Source organism: Oncorhynchus masou, unplaced genomic scaffold, assembly GCF_036934945.1.
Source record: "Oncorhynchus masou masou isolate Uvic2021 unplaced genomic scaffold, UVic_Omas_1.1 unplaced_scaffold_1759, whole genome shotgun sequence".
In the NCBI taxonomy this organism is placed as follows: domain Eukaryota; kingdom Metazoa; phylum Chordata; class Actinopteri; order Salmoniformes; family Salmonidae; genus Oncorhynchus; species Oncorhynchus masou.
This window is the reverse complement of record NW_027007758.1, coordinates 21,667-45,000: the sequence shown is the minus strand read 5'-3', so window position 1 is coordinate 45,000 and position 23,334 is coordinate 21,667. Positions and strand designations below refer to the sequence as shown.

Genomic DNA, 23,334 nt, shown 5'->3' with positions numbered 1-23,334 from the left:
AGGCTACCCTGCCACCCCTCAATGAGTACACATCATTCATTTATAAATCCAAAACTGGATGTACAGCAACTGCAGATTTTTTAACCATAAATGATTTGATATGGAATTGAAGACCACTGTGTGCAGCACCTCCAACATGTATCCTCTTTAGGCTTTGTTCAACATACTGCAGATTCTGTATTAGTTTACTTACTTCATCCATTTTCCATTAGGCCTTTATATTGATGTGTAATGTCTGTGAGGTGTGTCTCCCCCTGCAGGTAAGGAGGAGATGCTGCAGGCGCGGACTTTGAGACGGCCTCTCTGTCTGAGATCAAGGCTCTGCTGAAGAAACACGAGGCCTTCGAGAGCGACCTGGCCGCGCACCAGGACCGCGTAGAGCAGATAGCTGCCATCGCTCAGGAGTTAAAGTAAGGAGGGAGGGAGTTAGGGGGAGAGGGAGGGAGGGAGGGATGGGTAAGAGGGAGGGAGGGAGGGAGGTAGGGATGGGTAGAGGGAGGGAGGGAGGGATGGGTAGAGGTAGGGAGGGGGAGGGGAGGGATGGGGATAAGGAGGGAGGGATGGGAGGGAGGGAGGGAGGGGAAGAGGGAGGGGGTAAGAGGGAGGGGTAGAGGGGAGGGGTGGAGGGAGGGAGGGATGGGTAGAGGGAGGGGTGGAGGGAGGGGGGGAGGGGGAGGAGGGATTCAGGGAGGGAGGGATGGGTAGAGGGGAGGGGTGGAGGGATGGGTAGAGGGAAGGAGGGAGGGAGGGAGGGATGGATAGAGGGAGGGAGGGAGGGATGGGTAGAGGGAGGGGTGGAGGGAGGGAGGGAGGGATGGGTAGAGGGAGGGGGGTGGAGGGATGGGTAGAGGGAAGGAGGGAGGGATGGGTAGAGGGAGGGAGGGAGGGAGGGGGTAGAGGGAGGGAGGGGGGAGGGATGGGTAGAGGGAGGGAGGGAGGGAGGGATGGGTAGAGGGAGGGGTGGAGGGATGGGTAGAGGGAGGGGTGGAGGGATGGAGTAGAGGGATGGGTAGAGGGAGGGAGGGAGAGGGTGGAGGGAGGAGGGATGGGTAGAGGGAGGGAGGGAATCAATCATTTTGTAGTCGAACGTCCACCACTACGTCATCGTTGTTAACGGTTTGCCGACGACACAACAGTGGAACCCTGATCACCGACAACGACGAGACAGCCTATAGGGAGGAGTTCAGTGACAACAACCTCTCCCTCAACGTGATCAAGACAAAGGAGATGATCGTGGACTACAGGAAAAGGAGGGCCGAGCCACGCCCCCATTCTCATCGACGGGGTTGTAGTGGAGCAGGTTGAGAGCTTCAAGTTCCTTGGTGTCCACATCACCAACAAGACTGAAAAGATTTGGCATGGGTCCTCAGATCCTCAAAATGTTCTACAGCTGCACCATCGAGAGCATCCTGACTGGTTGGCAACTGCTTGGCCTCCGACCGCAAGGCACTACAGAGGTACTGGGTCGAACGCACTACCATCACTGGGGCCAAGCTTCCTGCCATCCAGGACCTCTATACCAGGCGGTGTCAGAGGAAGGCCCTAAAAATTGACCAGTCACTCAAGTCACAGACTGTTCTCTCTGCTACCACACGGCAAGCGGTACCGGAGAACCAAGTCTAGGTCCAAAAGGCTACCCCCCAAGCCATAAGACTCCCGAACAGCTAATCATATGATGTGTTTAACACTTTTTTGGTTACTACATGATTCCCAATGTGTTATTTCATAGTTTTGATGTCTTCACTATTATTCTACAATGTAGAAAATAGTGCAACATTAAGAAAAACCCTTGAATGAGAAGGTGTCCAAACTTTTGACCATTTGTTATACTTTCTTACCACTTATTTTTCTTAAAACTGCATTGTTGGTTAAAAGGCTTGTAAGTAAACATTTCACTGGTCTATCTACACCTGTTGTATTCAGCATTTCACTGTAAGGTCTACTACACCTGTTGTATTCAGCATTTCACTGTGAGGTCTACTACACCTGTTGTATTCAGCATTTCACTGTAAGGTCTACTACACCTGTTGTATTCAGCATTTCACTGTGAGGTCTACTACACCTGTTGTATTCAGCATTTCACTGTAAGGTCTACTACACCTGTTGTATTCAGCATTTCACTGTAAGGTCTACTACACCTATTGTATTCAGCATTTCACTGTAAGGTCTACTACACCTGTTGTATTCAGCATTTCACTGTAAGGTCTACTACACCTGTTGTATTCAGCATTTCACTGTAAGGTCTACTACACCTGTTGTATTCAGCATTTCACTGTAAGGTCTACTACACCTGTTGTATTCAGCATTTCACTGTCAGGTCTACTACACCTGTTGTATTCAGTATTTCACTGTAAGGTCTACTACACCTGTTGTATTCAGTATTTCACTGTAAGGTCTACTACACCTGTTGTATTCAGCATTTCACTGTAAGGTCTACTACACCTGTTGTATTCAGCATTTCACTGTAAGGTCTACTACACCTGTTGTATTCAGCATTTCACTGTAAGGTCTATTACACCTGTTGTATTCAGCATTTCACTGTAAGGTCTACTACACCTGTTGTATTCGGCATTTCACTGTAAGGTCTACTACACCTGTTGTATTCAGTATTTCACTGTAAGGTCTACTACACCTGTTGTATTCAGTATTTCACTGTAAGGTCTACTACACCTGTTGTATTCGGCATTTCACTGTAAGGTCTACTACACCTGTTGTATTCAGCATTTCACTGTAAGGTCTACTACACCTGTTGTATTCAGCATTTCACTGTAAGGTCTACTACACCTGTTGTATTCAGCATTTCACTGTAAGGTCTATTACACCTGTTGTATTCAGCATTTCACTGTAAGGTCTACTACACCTGTTGTATTCAGCATTTCACTGTAAGGTCTACTACACCTGTTGTATTCAGCATTTCCCTGTAAGGTCTACTACACCTGTTGTATTCAGCATTTCACTGTGAGGTCTACTACACCTGTTGTATTCAGCATTTCACTGTGAGGTCTACTACACCTGTTGTATTCAGCATTTCACTGTAAGGTCTACTACACCTGTTGTATTCAGCATGTCACTGTAAGGTCTACTACACCTGTTGTATTCAGCATTTCATTGTGAGGTCTACCTACACCTGTTGTATTCAGCATTTCTCTGTAAGGTCTACTACACCTGTTGTATTCAGCATTTCTCTGTAAGGTCTACTACACCTGTTGTATTCAGCATTTCACTGTGAGGTCTACTATACCTGTTGTATTCAGCATTTCACTGTAAGGTCTACTACACCTGTTGTATTCAGCATTTCACTGTGAGGTCTACTATACCTGTTGTATTCAGTATTTCACTGTAAGGTCTACTACACATGTTGTATTCAGCATTTCACTGCATTTGATTGTGAGGTCTACTACACCTGTTGTATTCAGCATCTCACTGCATTTCACTGTTAGGTCTACTACACCTGTTGTATTCAGCATCTCACTGTAAGGTCTACTACACCTGTTGTATTTGGCGTGATATAACGTCTGTCTCTTTCTTGCCCCCCGCCCCCCCAGTGAGCTAGACTACTATGACTCCCCCAGTGTGAACAGTCGATGCCAGAGGATATGTGACTTATGGGACGCCCTAGGAGCCCTGACCCAGAAACGCAGCGAAGCTCTGCAGGTACTGTAGGAGGAAGCTGAAACTTAGAATTGCTAGAAAGGTCAAAGGTCCCCTCAGACCCACATAATGTGAATAGGTTCTCTTCTTCACAGTGGAATGACTGTCCAATACTATATGAATATTTTGATTAATTTATTTGACTTGGACCTTGTACAATAAACATTGCTCCAATCTTTGAGTTACACAGATTATTCTCATCTGTAGTCCTTTGTGATTATTATTCTAGATGATTCTCATCTTTAGTCCTTTGTGTTCAATGTAGTCAATTGACTTCCGTCTTGCTCCCAGTTTTAACAATGCGCTGACTGTTTTCTCTCTCTCTCTCTCTCTCTCTCTCTCTCTCTCTCTCTCTCTCTCTCTCTCTCTCTCTCTCTCTCTTCTCTCTCTCTCTCTCTTTCTCTCTCGCTGTCTCTCTCTGTCTCTCTCTGTCTCTCTCTGTCTCTGTCTCTCTCTCTCTCTCTCTCTCTCTGTCTCTCTCTGTCTGTCTCTCTCTCTCTCTCTCTCTCCCTCTCTCTCTCTCTGTCTGAAACAGAGAACTGAGAAGCTTCTGGAGACCATAGACCAGTTGTATCTGGAGTTTGCTAAGCGAGCTGCTCCGTTCAACAACTGGATGGAGGGAGCCATGGAGGATCTGCAGGACACCTTCATAGTTCACACCATAGAGGAGATACAGGTCAGTACTGCAGAGGGGCACACATACATACATACACACACACACACACACACACACACACACACACACACACACACACACACACACACACACACACACACACACACACATACATAAATACACACATACACACACACTCACACGCACGCACGCGCGCACACACACTCACACACACATACATAAACACACACACACACATACATAAACACACACACACATAAACATACACACATACATAAACACACACACACACACACACACATACATAAACACACACACACACACACACACACACACACACACACACATAAACATACACACATGCAGAAACACACACACACATACACACATAAACACACACACACACACACACACACACACACACACACACACACACACACACACATAAACACACACACACACACACACATAAACACACACACACATGCATAAACACACACACACACACACACATAAACACACACACATACACATAAACATACACATACACACTCACACGCACGCACGCACGCACACACACACATACATAAACACACACATACATCAACACACACACACACACACACACACATACATAAATACACACACACGCACATACATAAATACACACACACACATAAACACACACACGCACACACACATACATAAACACATACACACATACATAAACACACACACACACACACACACACAGACATACATACACATACATACACACACACACACATAAACACACACACACACACACACACATACATAAACACATACACACATAAACACACACACACACAGACATACATACACATACACACACACACACACACACACACACACACACACACACACACACACACACACACACACACACACACACACACACACACACACACACACACACATACATAAACACACTCAGACCCTGCGGGAGGGAAAGACAGAGATACACACACACACACACACATACATAAACACATACACACATAAACACACACATACATAAACACACACACACACACACACAGATTTAAAAACACAATTCTTGGCATCTTTTGATCGTGTGTGTGTCTGTGTGTGTGTATCTCTGTCTTTCCCTCCCACAGGGTCTGAGTACAGCCCACGAGCAGTTTAAAGCCACTCTCCCTGATGCGGATAAGGAACGCGGTGCCATCCTGGGCATCCACAATGAGATCGCCAAGATAGTGGCCACCTATCATGTGAACATGGCTGGTACCAACCCTTACACCACCATCAACCCTCAGGACATCAACGCCAAATGGGACAAGGTACACCAGCAACTAGAGTTGCAAAAAATTCCTGGTAACACTCCCAAAATTCCCAAGTTCTCCAGAAATCCTTGGTTGGAGGATTCCTGCACTACCTTCTTATTATCATCTAGTGTCCAAAGGGTTAAACCTCCTCAAGGTACTTCGATGTCAGAGGGATAAAACGAGCGGCTCTAACTACATGGTTGTCCCATTGTCTGTCATTCCTCAGGTGAGACAGCTGGTTCCCCAGAGGGACCAGGCTCTGATCGAAGAGCACGCCCGGCAGCAGAACAACGAGCGTCTCCGCAGGCAGTTCGCCAACCAAGCCAACGTCATCGGGCCCTGGATCCAAACCAAGATGGAGGTCAGTCCACACACTTATCCTAGACCAACCCCTGACCTCTAACCTTTACCCTAACCCAACCAAGCCAACGTCATCGGGCCCTGGATCCAGACCAAGATGGAAGTCAGTCCACACACTTATCCTAGACCAACCCCTGACCTCTAACCTTTACCCTAACCCTAACCCAACCATGCCAACGTCATCTGGGCCTTGGATCGAAAACAAGATGGAGGTGACCCAGAGTAGAGAACCAGAATGTTCTATTCATTCTATTTCCATGGTCCAAAGTCCAGGCCGAGCAGAAATGGCAATTAGTTCTGGTATTGGAACTTACTGGCTTCATAGGTACCTTTGGGGGTATTGCTATCAATATCAGAACACTATAATGTCCTGTCGAACTGGACTTGGACTCTGAATGCTTGGGACTTGTGACTGGACTTGGACTCTGAATGCTTGGGACTTGTGACTGGACTTGGACTCTGAATGCTTGGGACTTGTGACTGGACTTGGACTCTAAATGCTTGGGACTTGTGACTGGACTTGGACTCTGAATGCTTGGGACTTGTGACTGGACTTGGACTCTAAATGCTTGGGACTTGTGACTGGACTTGGACTCTGAATGCTTGGGACTTGTGACTGGACTTGGACTCTAAATGCTTGGGACTTGTGACTGGACTTGGACTTGGACTCTAAATGCTTGGGACTTGTGACTGGACTTGGACTCTAAATGCTTGGGACTTGTGACTGGACTTGGACTCTAAATGCTTGGGACTTGTGACTGGACTTGGACTTGAGGTTTAGTGACTTTTTTTTTTTAACCTTAATTTTACTAGCCAAGTCAGTTAAGAACAAATTCTTATTTTCAATGACGGCCTAGGAACAGTGGGTTAACTGCCTGTTCAGGGACAGAACGACAGATTTGTACCTTTTCAGCTCGGGATTCGAACTTGCAACCTTTCGGTTACTAGTCCAACGCTCTAACCACTAGGCTACCCTTCCACCCCAAGGGCGTCCTGGGTGTACAATCCACAACTCATATTACCAGCCCCTACCGTCCAGCTCCACGGACCGCCATGAAAAAGAGTGTCACTTCGTAGTCAGTGTTCTCAGAGAGAGGTGCTGGTTTAGATCGGTCAGGTCCGGGTTAGAGGTGAGAGCAGTTTTGGTTCTTTGTTCTCATGCCTGTTTTTCACCAACCAATTCAAACAGTCTCTGTTCTCTAGTCTCTATTCTGTCCAGTTGGGGTTTAACCCTCCCTCTCCTGGGGATGGTTTCATCCTCGGCAGAATGATTTAACTCAAACATTCTGTCCAGTTGGTTTTGCTGAACCCCCTCCTCCTCCTCCTCCATGTTTCTCTCTCTGCAGGAGATTGGTCGTATCTCCATCGAGATGCACGGAACCCTGGAGGATCAGCTGACCCACCTCCGCCAATACGAGAAGAACATCGTCAACTACAAGCCAAAGATCGACCAATTGGAGGGAGACCACCAACTGATTCAGGAAGCTCTCATCTTCGACAACAAGCACACCAACTACACCATGGAGGTAAGAACGCAAACGATATCGAGATCGGGTGCAATTCTTCTTGAGAACCGTAGAACCTTCACAATACGTTTTTAAATGTGTAACCTTACGATGACTATCTTGGGTCTGATCACCCCCCCCCCCCCCCCTGCAGCATATCCGTGTGGGCTGGGAGCAGCTCCTGACCACCATCGCCAGAACCATCAACGAGATCGAGAACCAGATTCTGACGCGGGATGCCAAGGGCATCAGCCAGGACCAGATGAACGAGTTCAGAGCCTCCTTCAACCACTTCGACAGGGTCAGTTTCACAGAGAGGAGACCGTACAGGGAGGAAGAGGTGCTGTGGGGGGTTAGACCGTTTAGGGTCAGTTTCACAGAGAAGAGACCGTACAGGGAGGAAGAGGTGCTGTGGGGGGGGGGAAGAGGTGCTTAGACGGTTTTAGGGTCAGTTTCACAGAGAAGAGACCGTACAGGGAGGAAGAGGTGCTGTGGGGGGGGGGGTTAGACGGTTTTAGGGTCAGTTTCACAGAGAAGAGACCGTACAGGGAGGAAGAGGAGCTGTGGTGGGGGGTTAGACGGTTAGACGGTTTTAGGGTCAGTTTCACAGAGAAGAGACCGTACAGGGAGGAAGAGGTGCTGGGGGGGGGGGTGTTAGACCGTTTTAGGGTCAGTTTCACAGAGAAGAGACCGTACAGGGAGGAAGAGGTGCTGTGGGGGGGGTAGACGGTTTTAGGGTCCGTTTCACGGAGACTACAGGGCATAGTGCAGAGAAGAAGAGGTTTCACAGTACACTCATTGTCTACACTACTGAATAATTGCTATAGACAATGTGTTTTCCACACATTTAGACCACACGAGCAAAGCAGAGGAGGTTGAGGTGGACGGAGGATCGTCTGTTGGGTCATTGAACCATGTTATTCTTCTCGTAGTGGGAACTAACAAAACTACAGGACTTATGAAGTGTTTGTTTTTGTGTCACCAAACAAACATTGTGCAGATAACTAACCAGGACCAACTGATAACATTGAATAGAGCTGTTGAACTAATTTAAGACGATGATATTAGTGAGTATACGAGGGGAGAGAGATATAAGATCACAAGCTGTTCCAGAGACTATACCTTACACCACTACACCCTACACACTCCTCCGTATCCCCAACCGAGCCTTTATAGACTCCACCTACACACTCCCCCGTATCCCCAACCGAGCCTTTATAGACTCCACCTACACACTCCTCTGTATCCCCAACCGAGCCTTTATAGACTCCACCTACACACTCCCCGTATCCCCAACCGAGCCTTTATAGACTCCACCTACACACTCCCCGTATCCCCAACCGAGCCTTTATAGACTCCACCTACACACTCCCCCGTATCCCCAACCGAGCCTTTATAGACTCCACCTACACACTCCTCCGTATCCCCAACCGAGCCTTTATAGACTCCACCTACACACTCCCCCGTATCCCCAACCGAGCCTTTATAGACTCCACCTACACACACCCCCGTATCCCCAACCGAGCCTTTATAGACTCCACCTACACACTCCTCCGTATCCCCAACCGAGCCTTTATAGACTCCACCTACACACTCCCCGTATCCCCAACCGAGCCTTTATAGACTCCACCTACACACTCCTCCGTATCCCCAACCGAGCCTTTATAGACTCCACCTACACACTCCCCCGTATCCCCAACCGAGCCTCTGTAGTTGGACTCCACCGTTACATTTCTCCATGACCTCATGCATTCTTCCGTAGCCACGCTATTGTTCATCAGTCAGTGATAACCGCAGTTAAATAACTATGAAATCGTTCTAGTGTCTGTCGTGTCTTTCCGCTCGCGATGACGCAACGTTGAATTAGAAATAGTTGTTTGTTTGTTTCTTAGGGCGGTTATGAGTTGGTGAGGTTTATTGCAGTCTATTGGAGGCAGATATGTAGGGACACCTTCTTCCCCAGAGACATGTGGCTGTAGAGCGTGTCCCTATGGCCTTACAAGGTTTTACAGTCATGTCTCAGACTAATGTCTCAGACTAATGTCTCAGACTAAGGGGGAAAATATGCTTTATACCAGGGCTTCACAACCCCCCTCCCCCTCCCATCCCCCTTCCCCTCCCCCCCCCCCCCTCCCCGCCCCCCCCCGCCCCTCCCCTACTCCGCCCCCCCCCCCCCCCTCCCCCACGCCCCTGCCCTCCCCCGCCCCTCCCCGCCCTCCCCCGCCCCTCCCCCTCCCTCCCCGCCCCTCCCCGCCCGCCCCGCCCCTACCCGCCCCCCCCCTGCCCCCTCCCCCCGCCCCTCCCCCTGCCCCTCCCCCCCCCTCCCCCCTGCCCCTCCCCGCCCTCCCCCGCCCCTCCCCCCCCCCTCCCCGCCCATCCCCGCCCCTCCCCGCCCTCCCCATCCCCCCTCCCCGCCCCTCCCCAGCACAACGCAGCTGATTCAAATAACCAACTCGTCATCAAGCTTTGAATTTCTGAATCAGTTCCGAGGGGCAAAAACCTAAATGTTCACCACTTGACTTTGGGAACCACTGTGTTACATGATGTATGAGGGACATATGCCTGTCGCACACCATAACACAAAGCCGTTTGCCTGTCACACTGTGCCGAATGACCTCTGAATGAATGTCCTGTCGCTGGACCAAACACAGCACTGTGTCACAGTCTCAGCACCTCGGGTCCTAACGTGTGTTGTGTTCTCTGTCTCTTCTTGTGCATGGCCCCAACCCCTTATCATCCCTCCATCCACCCCTATCCCCAACCCCTTATCATCCATCCACCCTTATCCCCAACCCCTTATCATCCATCCATCCACCCCTATCCCCAACCCCTTATCATCCATCCACCCTTATCCCCAACCCCTTATCATCCATCCACCCACCCCTATCCCCAACCCCTTATCATCCATCCATCCACCCCTATCCCCAATCCCCTTATCATCCATCCACCCTTATCCCCAACCCCTTATCATCCATCCACCCCTATCCCCAACCCCTTATCATCCATCCCTATCCCCAATCCCCTTATCATCCATCCACCCCTATCCCCAACCCCTTATCATCCATCTATCCACCCCTATCCCCAACCCCTTATCATCCATCCATCCCTATCCCCAACCCCTTATCATCCACCACCCCTATCCCCAACCCTTATCATCCACCACCCCTATCCCCAACCCCCTTATCATCCATCCATCCCTATCCCCAACCCCTTATCATCCATCCACCCCTATCCCCAACCCCTTATCATCCATCCACCCCTATCCCCAACCCCTTATCATCCATCCATCCCTATCCCCGACCCCTTATCATCCATCCACCCCTATCCCCAACCCCTTATCATCCACCACCCCTATCCCCAACCCTTATCATCCATCCATCCCTATCCCCAACCCCTTAACATCCACCCATCCACCCCTATCCCCAACCCCTTATCATCCACCCCTATCCCCAACCCCTTATCATCCATCCACCCTTATCCCCAACCCCTTATCATCCATCCATCCACCCCATATCCCCAACCCCTTATCATCCATCCACCCCTATCCCCAACCCCTTATCATCCATCCACCCCCCTTATCCCCAACCCCCTTATCATCCACCACCCCTATCCCCAACCCTTATCATCCACCACCCCTATCCCCAACCCCTTATCATCCATCCACCCCTATCCCCAACCCCTTATCATCCATCCATCCCTATCCCCAACCCCTTATCATCCATCCACCCCTATCCCCAACCCCTTATCATCCATCCACCCCTATCCCCAACCCCTTATCATCCATCCACCCTTATCCCCAACCCCTTATCATCCATCCACCCCTATCCCCAACCCCTTATCATCCATCCACCCCTATCCCCAACCCCTTATCATCCATCCATCCCTATCCCCAACCCCTTATCATCCATCCATCTCTATCCTCAACCCCTTATCATCCATCCACCCCTATCCCCAACCCCTTATCATCCATCCACCCCTATCCCCAACCCCTTATCATCCATCCATCCCTATCCCCAACCCCTTATCATCCATCCACCCCTATCCCCAACCCTTATCATCCACCACCCCCACCCCTATCCCCAACCCCTTATCATCCATCCACTATCCCCAACCCCTTATCATCCATCCACCCCTATCCCCAACCCCCCTTATCATCCATCCATCCCCCCCTATCCCCAACCCCTTATCATCCACCACCCCTATCCCCAACCCTTATCATCCACCACCCCTATCCCCAACCCCATTATCATCCACCACCCCTATCCCCAACCCCCTTATCATCCATCCCTATCCCCAATCCCCTTATCATCCATCCACCCCTATCCCCAACCCCTTATCATCCATCCACCCCTATCCCCAACCCTTATCATCCATCCACCCTATCCCCAACCCCTTATCATCCATCCACCCTTATCATCCATCCATCCACCCCTATCCACATCCACCCCCTTATCATCCATCCATCCACCCCTATCCCCGACCCCTTATCATCCATCCATCCCTATCCCCAACCCCTTATCATCCACCACCCCTATCCCCAACCCCTTATCATCCATCCACCCCTATCCCCAACCCCTTATCATCCATCCACCCCTATCCCCACCCCTTATCATCCATCCACCCTTATCCCCAACCGCTTATCATCCATCCACCCCTATCCCCAACCCCTTATCATCCATCCACCCCTATCCCCGACCCCTTATCATCCATCCACCCTTATCGTCCATCCACCCTTATCCCCAACCCCTTATCAACCACCACCCCTATCCCCGACCCCTTATCATCCATCCATCCCTATCTCCAACCCCTTATCATCCACCACCCCTATCCCCAACCCTTATCATCCACCACCCCTATCCCCAACCCCCTTATCATCCATCCATCCCTATCCCCAATCCCTTACATATCATCCATCCACCCCTATCCCCAACCCCTTATCATCCATCCATCCCTATCCCCAACCCCTTATCATCCATCCACCCCTATCCCCAACCCTTATCATCCACCACCCCTATCCCCAACCCCCTTATCATCCATCCAATCCCCTATCCCATCCATCCCACCACCTATCCCCAACCCCTTATCATCCATCCACCCCTATCCCCAACCCCCCTTATCATCCATCCACCCTTATCATCCATCCATCCACCCCTATCCCCAACCCCTTATCATCCATCCATCCACCCCTATCCCCGACCCCCATATCATCCATCCATCCCTATCCCCAACCCTTATCATCCACCACCCCTATCCCCAACCCTTATCCATCCATCCATCCACCCATCCACCCCTATCCCCAACCCCTTATCATCCATCCACCCCTATCCCCAACCCTTATCATCCATCCACCCCTATCCCCAACCCCTTATCATCCATCCACCCCTATCCCCAACCCCTTATCATCCATCCACTTCTATCCCCAACCCCTTATCATCCACCCACCCTTATTCCCAACCCCTTATCATCCGTCCACCCCTATCATCCATCCACCCCTATCCCCAACCCCTTATCATCCATCCATCCCTATATCCAACCCCTATCATCCATCCACCCCTATCCCCACCCCTTATCATCCATCCACCCCTATCCCGACCCCAATCCAATATCATCCATCCACCCTTATCATCCATCCACCCTTATCCCCAACCCCCTTATCCCATCCACCCCTATCCCCAACCCCCTTATCACCCATCCACATATCATCCATTCCATCCATCCACCCCTATCCCCAACCCCTTATCATCCATTCACCCTTATCCCCAACCCCTTATCATCCATCCACAATTATCATCCATCCATCCACCCTTATCCCCAACCCCTTATCATCCATCCACCCTTATCATCCATCCATCCACCCCTATCCCCAACCCCTTATCATCCATCCACCCCTATCACCATCCCCTTATCATCATCCACCCTTATCCCCAACCCCTTATCATCCATCCATCCACCCCTATCCCCAACCCCTTATCATCCATCCACCCCTATCCCCAACCCCTTATCATCCATCCACCCCTATCCCCAACCCCTTATCATCCATCCATCCATCCACCCCTATCCCAAACCCCTTATCATCCATCCACCCCTATCCCCAACCCCTTATCATCCATCCATCCATCCACCCTTATCCCCAACCCCTTATCATCCATCCATACACCCCTATCCCCAACCCCTTATCATCCATCCACCCTTATCCCCCTATCCCAAACCCCTTATCATCCATCCATCCACCCCTACCCCCAACCCCTTATCATCCATCCACCCTTATCCCTTATCCCCAACCCCATCTTATCATCCCATCCATCCATCCCCTATCCCAAACCCCTTATCATCCATCCATCCATCCACCCCTATCCCAAACCCCTTATCATCCACCCCTATATCCAACCCCTTCTCAATCTAACACCCTACATCTCTTTCTGCATGACACACCCCTACCCTCTCCTATCCACCCTACCCCTCCTGTCTACTTCACCCAACCCCTTCACTGACACCTCTCTGACACATTTGTTCCATGTGTGCTGTGCTGCATGAACTGTGGCTTCACCTGATACCTGGCACACCTCCACATGGCCCTTCACACCTGGCATTCCTGGCCTTGCCCTGTACCTGGCGTTTCACACCTGGCACACTTGGCCTGGGCTCCTACCTGGCTCTTCACACCTGGTACACCTGACCCTTCACACCTGGCCCCCTACCACACCTGACACCCCAGGATCACTCGGGCACCCTGGGGGCTGAGGAGTTCAAGGCCTGCCTGATCAGTCTGGGCTTCGATATCGCCAACGATGCACAGGTACTGAACACAGCTCCACACTGCAGGGGCCTGAGGTTAACGATGTCATTTTGTTCTCTTTGTTTTGTACCTTTTATTCCCTTCCATCCCTCCTATACCTCAATTTATTCCCTGTCCCCACCTCTATCCCCCTTCTACCTCAATTTATTCCCTGTACCCACCTCTATCCCCCTTCTACCTCAATTTATTCCCTGTACCCACCTCTATCCCCCTTCTACCTCAATTTATTCCCTCTACCCACCTCTATGCCCCTTCTACCTCAATTTATTCCCTGTACCCACCCACCCCCATCCCCCTCTACCTCAATTTATTCCCTGTACCCACCTCTATCCCTTTCTACCTCAATTTATTCCCTCTACCCACCTCTAACCCTCTTCTACCTCAATTTATTCCCTGTACCCACCTCCATCCCCCTCTACCTCAATTTATTCCCTGTACCCACCTCTATGCCCCTTCTACCTCAATTTATTCCCTGTACCCCCCTCTATGCACCTTCTATCTCAATTTATTCCCTGTACCCTTCTCCATCCCCCTTCTACCTCAATTTATTCCCTGTACCCACCTCTAACCCCCTTCTACCTCAATTTATTCCCTGTACCCCCCTCTATGCACCTTCTACCTCAAATTATTCCCTGTACCCACCTCCATCCCCCTTCTACCTCAATTTATTCCCTGTACCCACCTCTAACCCCCTTCTACCTCAATTTATTCCCTGTACCCACCCACCTCCATCCCCTTCTACCTCAATTTATTCCCTGTACCCACCTCTATCCCCCTTCTACCTCAATTTATTCCCTGTACCCACCCACCTCCATCCCCCCTTCTACCTCAATTTATTCCCTGTACCCACCTCTATGCACCTTCTACCTCAAATTATTCCCTGTACCCACCTCTATCCCCCTTCTACCTCAATTTATTCCCTGTACCCACCTCTATCCCCCTTCTACCTCAATTTATTCCCTGTACCCACCCACCTCCATCCCCCTTCTACCTCAATTTATTCCCTGTACCCACCTCCATCCCCCTTCTACCTCAATTTATTCCCTGTACCCACCCACCTCCATCCCCCTTCTACCTCAATTTATTCCCTGTACCCACCTCCATCCCCCTTCTACCTCAATTTATTCCCTGTACCCACCTCTATCCCTCCTCTACCTCAATTTATTCCCTGTACCCACCTCTATCCCTCCTCTACCTCAATTTATTCCCTGTACCCACCTCTATCCCCCTTCTACCTCAATTTATTCCCTGTACCCACCTCTATGCCCCTTCTACCTCAATTTATTCCCTGTACCCACCTCTATGCCCCTTCTACCTCAATTTATTCCCTCTACCCACTTCTATGCCCCTTCTACCTCAATTTATTCCCTGTACCCACCTCCATCCCCCTTCTAACTCAATTTATTCCCTGTACCCACCTCTATGCCTCCTCTACCTCAATTTATTCCCTGTACCCACCTCTATCCCTCCTCTACCTCAATTTATTCCCTGTACCCACCTCTATGCCTCCTCTACCTCAATTTATTCCGTCTACCCACCTCTATGCCCCTTCTACCTCAATTTATTCCCTCTACCCACCTCTATGCCTCCTCTACCTCAATTCTTCTTCTTCTTCTGTCCACCCCCATCTTCATGTCCACCTGGGTACCTTTGACATCCCTCCCCTACTTTATCCCCCACCCATATTTCCTGTTCCACCTTTCAATCTGTTCCTCCTTCGTACTGTTTGTCCCTGGCTGGTACCTGTAGAAGAAAACAGGGATGATGGAAGCGGAAGACTTCAAAACCTGCCTTATCTCCCTCGGTTACAACATGGTAAAGCCAAACCACCCGTTCCATCTCGCCCTCTGTCAAGTACTATCCTATGTGTGCCTGTGAACCTATGAATGTACCAATATGTGTCTGTCTGCCTTGTAGCCATTTGTGGAAAGGCAACAAATGTTCACTTGTCTCTTCAAGATCAGTCCACATTCATTTGGAAACAAAACGGTCCACCAATCACGATCAGATTGATCTCTTAACGAGAAAATATGTCGTCTCTCATTTACAGTCTAAAAAGTATAGTTTGTTTACGTCATAGCCTGGGACCTGGTTAAAAGTAGTCCACTATATTATAGGGACTGGTATGCCATTTGGAACACAGTCTATACATCACCTTTATGTGAAAGCTCCATCTGCTAACTGCAGTATGTCATGTGATGCTTGCAGTGTATTTGCTTGTTGCTCTGGTGATGGTCTCCTTGGTGATAGTGTTTATGGTTCCTGTCCAATAGGGTGAAGCGGAGTTCTCTCGCATCATGAGCATCGTGGATCCCAACCGGGTGGGCGTGGTCACGTTCCAGGCCTTTATTGATTTCATGTCCCGGGAGACGGCCGATACAGACACCGCTGACCAGGTCATGGCCTCCTTCAAGGTCCTGGCTGGGGACAAGGTAATCATATACATTTAGCAATTATTCAATTAATCAAGCTAGCAAGCAATCAAATCAATCAGTTAATCAACCAATCAGCCAATCAATCAATCAATCAGTTAATCAATCAGTTAATCAATCAGTGAATCAGTTAATCAATCAGTTATTCAGTCAATCAATCAGTTAATCAGTTAATCAATCAGTCAATCAATCAGTTAATTGGTTAATCAGCCAATCAATCAATCGGTTAATCAATTAGTCAATCAGGTAATTGGTCAATCAATCAGTCAATCAATCAGTCAATCAATCAATCAGTTAATCAATCAGTTAATCAATTAGTTAATCGGTTAATCAATCAGTCAATCAATCAATCAGTTAATCGGTTAATCAATCAGTCAATCAGGTCAATCAATCAGTCAATCAATCAATCAGTTAATCAATCAGTTAATCATTCAGTTAATCGGTTAATCAATCATTCAATCAATCAGTTAATCAATCAATCAGTCAATCAAGTTAACCTCAATCAATCAGTCAATCAATTCGTGAATCCAATCAATCAGTCAATAAGTTAACCTGTTAGTGATCCCTTCCCGCCAATCCTGTTAGCGGGATCAATTTGACAACATCCAGTGAAATAGCAGAGCGCCAAATTCAAACTACAGAAATATCAACATTCAAGATAACTCTAAATATAAGTGTAATACATCAAAATAAAGCTTAACTTCTTGTTAATTCAGCCGCAGTGTCAGATTTCAAAAAGGCTTTACTGCGAAAGCGATTATCTGAGGACAGCGCCCCGCATACAAACACACTAAAATCAACCAGGCAGGTGGCGACACAAAAGTCAGAAATAACGATATAATAAATGCCTTACCTTTGAAGATCTTCTTCTGTTGGCACTCCAAAATGTCCCAGAAACATCACAAATGGTCCTTTTGTTCGATAATTTCCTTCTATATTTCCCCAAAATGTCAATTTATTTGGCGCGTTTGATTCAGATATACACCGGTTCCAACTCGCCCAACATGATTACAAAGTATCTAATCAGTTTACCTGTAATCTTGGTCCAAACATTTCAAACAACGTTTCTAATCCAACCTAAGGTGTCCTAAAACGTAAATAATCGATAAAATTGAAGACGGAATATACTGTGTTCAATGCCGGATAAAAACGACGTGAAGGGCGTTCCAGTTCACGCGCACCAAACAGTAGAATCCATCTGGAGTGACACTCACAAAGAACAGCCGTACTTCTTCATTTCTCAAAAGAAAAACATCAACCAATTTCTAAGGACTGTTGCCATCTAGTGGAAGCCATAGGAACTGCAACCAGGTTCCTATTAAATAGGGCTTCCAATAGAAAACCAATGGGAAATACTATGACTTCAATTTCTGTCCAATTTGGATAGAAAACAGAACTACAATCATCTGGCAGGGCTATACAGTGAATACAGACGTAAACATCAAACATTAAATCCTGATTTACTAAACAAAACTATTCTTCCCTTCTTCGCTCTTCCTACACCAGAACTTCATCATGGCTGATGAGCTTCGTCGTGAGTTGCCTCCTGATCAGGCAGAGTACTGCATCGCCCGCATGGCGCCCTACACCGGCACCGACGCCGTCCCCGGCGCCCTGGACTACATGTCCTTCTCCACCGCACTCTACGGAGAGAGTGACCTCTGAGTGATCCTTGGATGACCTTTGACCCCTGACCTGGGAGGTTATGCCCTATGAGGTCACGCACCAGTCTACCTGCTCTCTCCACCGCCCACAAGACCCTCCTACTGCCCTCCCAGTGAGCACAAGACGTTGACAAAACGTCATTTTGTTTGAAAAGACGTCAAAAATACATATTTCTGGTTGAAAATATGTAATTTTTGGTAAAAATATGTGGAAAAAATATGTATTTTTGATTGAAAAGACATCAACATCTTGTTCTCACTGGGCCATCACTACAGCCCTGCTCTTGTCTGGGTCCCAGATCTGTTGGTGATATCTTACCATACCGTCACTCATCGTTGTCACGCCAGTTTGCCAAAACATCACAAGACAGATCTGGCATCAGGCTAGCTCTGCTCTACAGCGCTCAAAACAGAACAGATCGATATGGCATCAGGCTAGCTCTGCTCTACAGCGCTCAAAACAGAACAGACAGATCTGGCATCAGGCTAGCTCTGCTCTATAACACTCAAAACATGTTTATATGTTGCTGGCCTTATATTATATGCCATTGTCATCCTGTCTGCCACTTTCTCCTCTTCCACCCCTTCCACTTTCCACCTCCACCGCCCTTACCTCCCGACATTGAATTTGCCCCTAGACGCTGATCTTGGGTCAGTTTAGCATTTTCCCCGCTAATGGTTAAGGTTAGGACTGGGAGAGGGGGCGCTGATTCTAGATTATGTACCTAGCGAAAACTTCACCCCGGAGAAAGCCCCTCTCCTTCCTTCCTTCCTTCCTTCCTTCCTTCCTTCCTTCCTTCCTTCCTTCCTTCCTTCCTTCCTTCCTTCCTTCCTTCCTTCCTTCCTTCCTTCCTTATTTCCTTCCTTCCTTCCTTCCTTATTTCCTTCCTTCCTTCCTTCTTTCCTTCTTTCCTTCCTTCCTTAATTCCTTCCTTCCTTCCTTCTTTCTTCCTTCTTCCTTCCTTCCTTAATTCCTTCCTTAATTCCTTCCTTCCTTCTTTCCTTCCTTCTTTTCCTTCCTTCCTTCCTTCCTTCCTTCCTTCCTTCCTTATTTCCTTCCTTCCCCACTCCCTCCCTCACACTCTGCCTCAGTTGCACTTGCTTCCTGTGCAGCAATGCAGCAAATCTCTCCAGGTTTACAAAGAGGGGGAGAAATGTATTTCTTTCTTGTTATTGTTTTTCTTCAGAAAATGAATAAAGTTAACATATTTTATTATACAGAACAAAAAAAGGTCTTTTTTCTTCACCTGATAAAAAAATATTTAAAAAATTAAATAAAGAAAAATTGCTATAATTGCAGACTTATTCCTACTTTGCCACAGTACACACTGACATAGCATCACAATATACCTCAGCTGTGCCTCTGATGAAGCTAACTGCCTTAGTAATGACCTGATGCTGCAGAACAGAACTAACTGCCTTAGTAATGACCTGATGCTGCAGAACAGAACTAACTGCCTTAGTAATGACCTGATGCTTCAGAACAGAACTAACTGCCTTAGTAATGACCTGATGCTTCAGAACAGAACTAACTGCCTTAGTAATGACCTGATGCTTCAGAACAGAACTAACTGCCTTAGTAATGACCTGATGCTGCAGAACAGAACTAACTGCCTTAGTAATGACCTGATGCTGCAGAACAGAACTAACTGCCTTAGTAATGACCTGATGCTTCAGAACAGAACTAACTGCCTTAGTAATGACCTGATGCTGCAGAACAGAACTAACTGCCTTAGTAATGACCTGATGCTGCAGAACAGAACTAACTGCCTTAGTAATGACCTGATGCTGCAGAACAGAACGAACTGCCTTAGTAATGACCTGATGCTGCAGAACAGAACTAACTGCCTTAGTAATGACCTGATGCTGCAGAACAGAACTAACTGCCTTAGTAATGGCCTGATGCTGCAGAACAGAACTAACTGCCTTAGTAATGACCTGATGCTGCAGAACAGAACTAACTGCCTTAGTAATGACCTGATGCTGCAGAACAGAACTAACTGCCTTAGTAATGACCCGATGCTTCAGAACAGAACTAACTGCCTTAGTAATGACCTGATGCTGCAGAACAGAACTAACTGCCTTAGTAATGACCTGATGCTGCAGAACAGAACTAACTGCCTTAGTAATGGCCTGATGCTGCAGAACAGAACTAACTGCCTTAGTAATGACCTGATGCTGCAGAACAGAACTAACTGCCTTAGTAATGACCTGATGCTGCAGAACAGAACTAACTGCCTTAGTAATGACCTGATGCTTCAGAACATAACTAACTGCCTTAGTAATGACCTGATGCTTCAGAACAGAACTAACTGCCTTAGTAATGACCTGATGCTTCAGAACAGAACTAACTGCCTTAGTAATGACCTGATGCTGCAGAACAGAACTAACTGCCTTAGTAATGACCTGATGCTGCAGAACAGAACTAACTGCCTTAGTAATGACCCGATGCTTCAGAACAGAACGAACTGCCTTAGTAATGGCCTGATGCTGCAGAACAGAACTAACTGCCTTAGTAATGACCCGATGCTGCAGAACAGAACTAACTGCCTTAGTAATGACCTGATGCTGCAGAACAGAACTAACTGCCTTAGTAATGACCTGATGCTTCAGAACAGAACTAACTGCCTTAGTAATGACCTGATGCTTCAGAACAGAACGAACTGCCTTAGTAATGGCCTGATGCTGCAGAACAGAACTAACTGCCTTAGTAATGACCCGATGCTTCAGAACAGAACTAACTGCCTTAGTAATGACATTTCATACAGCAGTTGGGACAGAGCGGTCAACATTCCATACAGCAGTTGGGACAGAGCGGTCAACATTCCATACAGCAGCTGGGACAGAGCGGGTCAACATTCCATATGGCAGTTGGGACAGAGCGGTCAACATTCCATACAGCAGTTGGGACAGAGCGGTCAACATTCCATATGGCAGTTGGGACAGAGCAGTCAACATTCCATACAGCAGTTAGGACAGAGCGGTCAACATTCCATACAGCAGTTGAGACAGAGTGGTCAACATTCCATACTGCAGTTGGGACAGAGCGGTCAACATTCCATACAGCAGTTAGGACAGAGCGGTCAACATTCCATACAGCAGTTGGGACAGAGCGGTCAACATTCCATACAGCAGTTAGGACAGAGCGGTCAACATTCCATACAGCAGTTGAGACAGAGTGGTCAACATTCCATACTGCAGTTGGGACAGAGCGGTCAACATTCCATACAGCAGTTAGGACAGAGCGGTCAACATTCCATACAGCAGTTGGGACAGAGCGGTCAACATTCCATACTGCAGTTGGGACAGAGCGGTCAACATTCCATACTGCAGTTGGGACAGAGCGGTCAACATTCCATACAGCAGTTAGGACAGAGCGGTCAACATTCCATATGGCAGTTGGGACAGAGCAGTCAACATTCCATACAGCAGCTGGGACAGAGCGGGTCAACATTCCATATGGCAGTTGGGACAGAGCGGTCAACATTCCATATGGCAGTTGGGACAGAGCGGTCAACATTCCATACAGCAGTTGGGACAGAGCGGTCAACATTCCATATGGCAGTTGGGACAGAGCAGTCAACATTCCATACAGCAGCTGGGACAGAGCGGTCAACATTCCATATGGCAGTTGGGACAGAGCGGTCAACATTCCATATGGCAGTTGGGACAGAGCGGTCAACATTCCATATGGCAGTTGGGACAGAGCGGTCAACATTCCATATGGCAGTTGGGACAGAGCGGTCAACATTCCATATGGCAGTTGGGACAGAGCGGTCAACATTCCATACTGCAGTTGGGACAGAGTGGTCAGCATTCCATACAGCAGTTGGGACAGAGCGGTCAACATTCCATACTGCAGTTGGGACAGAGCGGTCAACATTCCATACAGCAGTTGGGACAGAGCGGTCAGCATTCCATACAGCAGTTGGGACAGAGCGGTCAACATTCCATATGGCATTTGGGACAGAGCGGTCAACATTCCATACAGCAGCTGGGACAGAGCGGTCAACATTCCATATGGCAGTTGGGACAGAGCGGTCAACATCTTCATATGGCAGTTGGGACAGAGCGGTCAACATTCCATACAGCAGTTGGGACAGAGCGGTCAACATTCCATACAGCAGTTGGGACAGAGCGGTCAACATTCCATTTGGCAGTTGGGACAGAGCGGTCAACATTCCATACTGCAGTTGGGACAGAGCGGTCAACATTCCATATGGCATTTGGGACAGAGCGGTCAACATTCCATACAGCAGTTGGGACAGAGCAGTCAACATTCCATACAGCAGTTGGGACAGAGTGGTCAACATTCCATACTGCAGTTGGGACAGAGCGGTCAACATTCCATATGGCATTTGGGACAGAGCGGTCAACATTCCATACAGCAGTTGGGACAGAGTGGTCAACATTCCATACAGCAGTTGGGACAGAGCGGTCAACATTACATTTGGCAGTTGGGACAGAGCGGTCAACATTCCATACTGCAGTTGGGACAGAGCGGTCAACATTCCATATGGCATTTGGGACAGAGCGGTCAACATTCCATACAGCAGTTGGGACAGAGTGGTCAACATTCCATACAGCAGTTGGGACAGAGCGGTCAACATTACATTTGGCAGTTGGGACAGAGTGTTCAACACTCCCTACTGCAACAGTTTCGAAATTTACACAAAGAACTTTGAAAAGATTTGACTGCTAACTGATAGTCCCTGTTTTCCTGCATTCTAGTTTTACTTTTGTTTTGTTGGGAGGTAGGAACATCAAGGAAAGGTTTGCTAGCTAGTTACCATTCGCTCTCTGGCTAATCCCCCATGGACATGGTCAATTTAAATGTTTACCTGTTGTAGCTAGCTAGCTAACGTTTTGACATTTTGATATCTGTTCAGACAGTAAATGTGAGTGAGATGAGAGGGGATGGTGGGAAATGATGATCACAATAACTTATAGAAAATATTGGG

The 23,334-nt window shown here is 48.2% G+C and overlaps 1 pseudogene; it reads left to right on the top strand.

Annotated features, from left to right (window-relative positions):
• The window catches only part of LOC135532182 (alpha-actinin-1-like), a 69,127-nt pseudogene extending 49,853 nt beyond the window's left edge, over nucleotides 1–19,274 (top strand).
• Nucleotides 19,275–23,334: the final 4,060 nt, after the last annotated feature.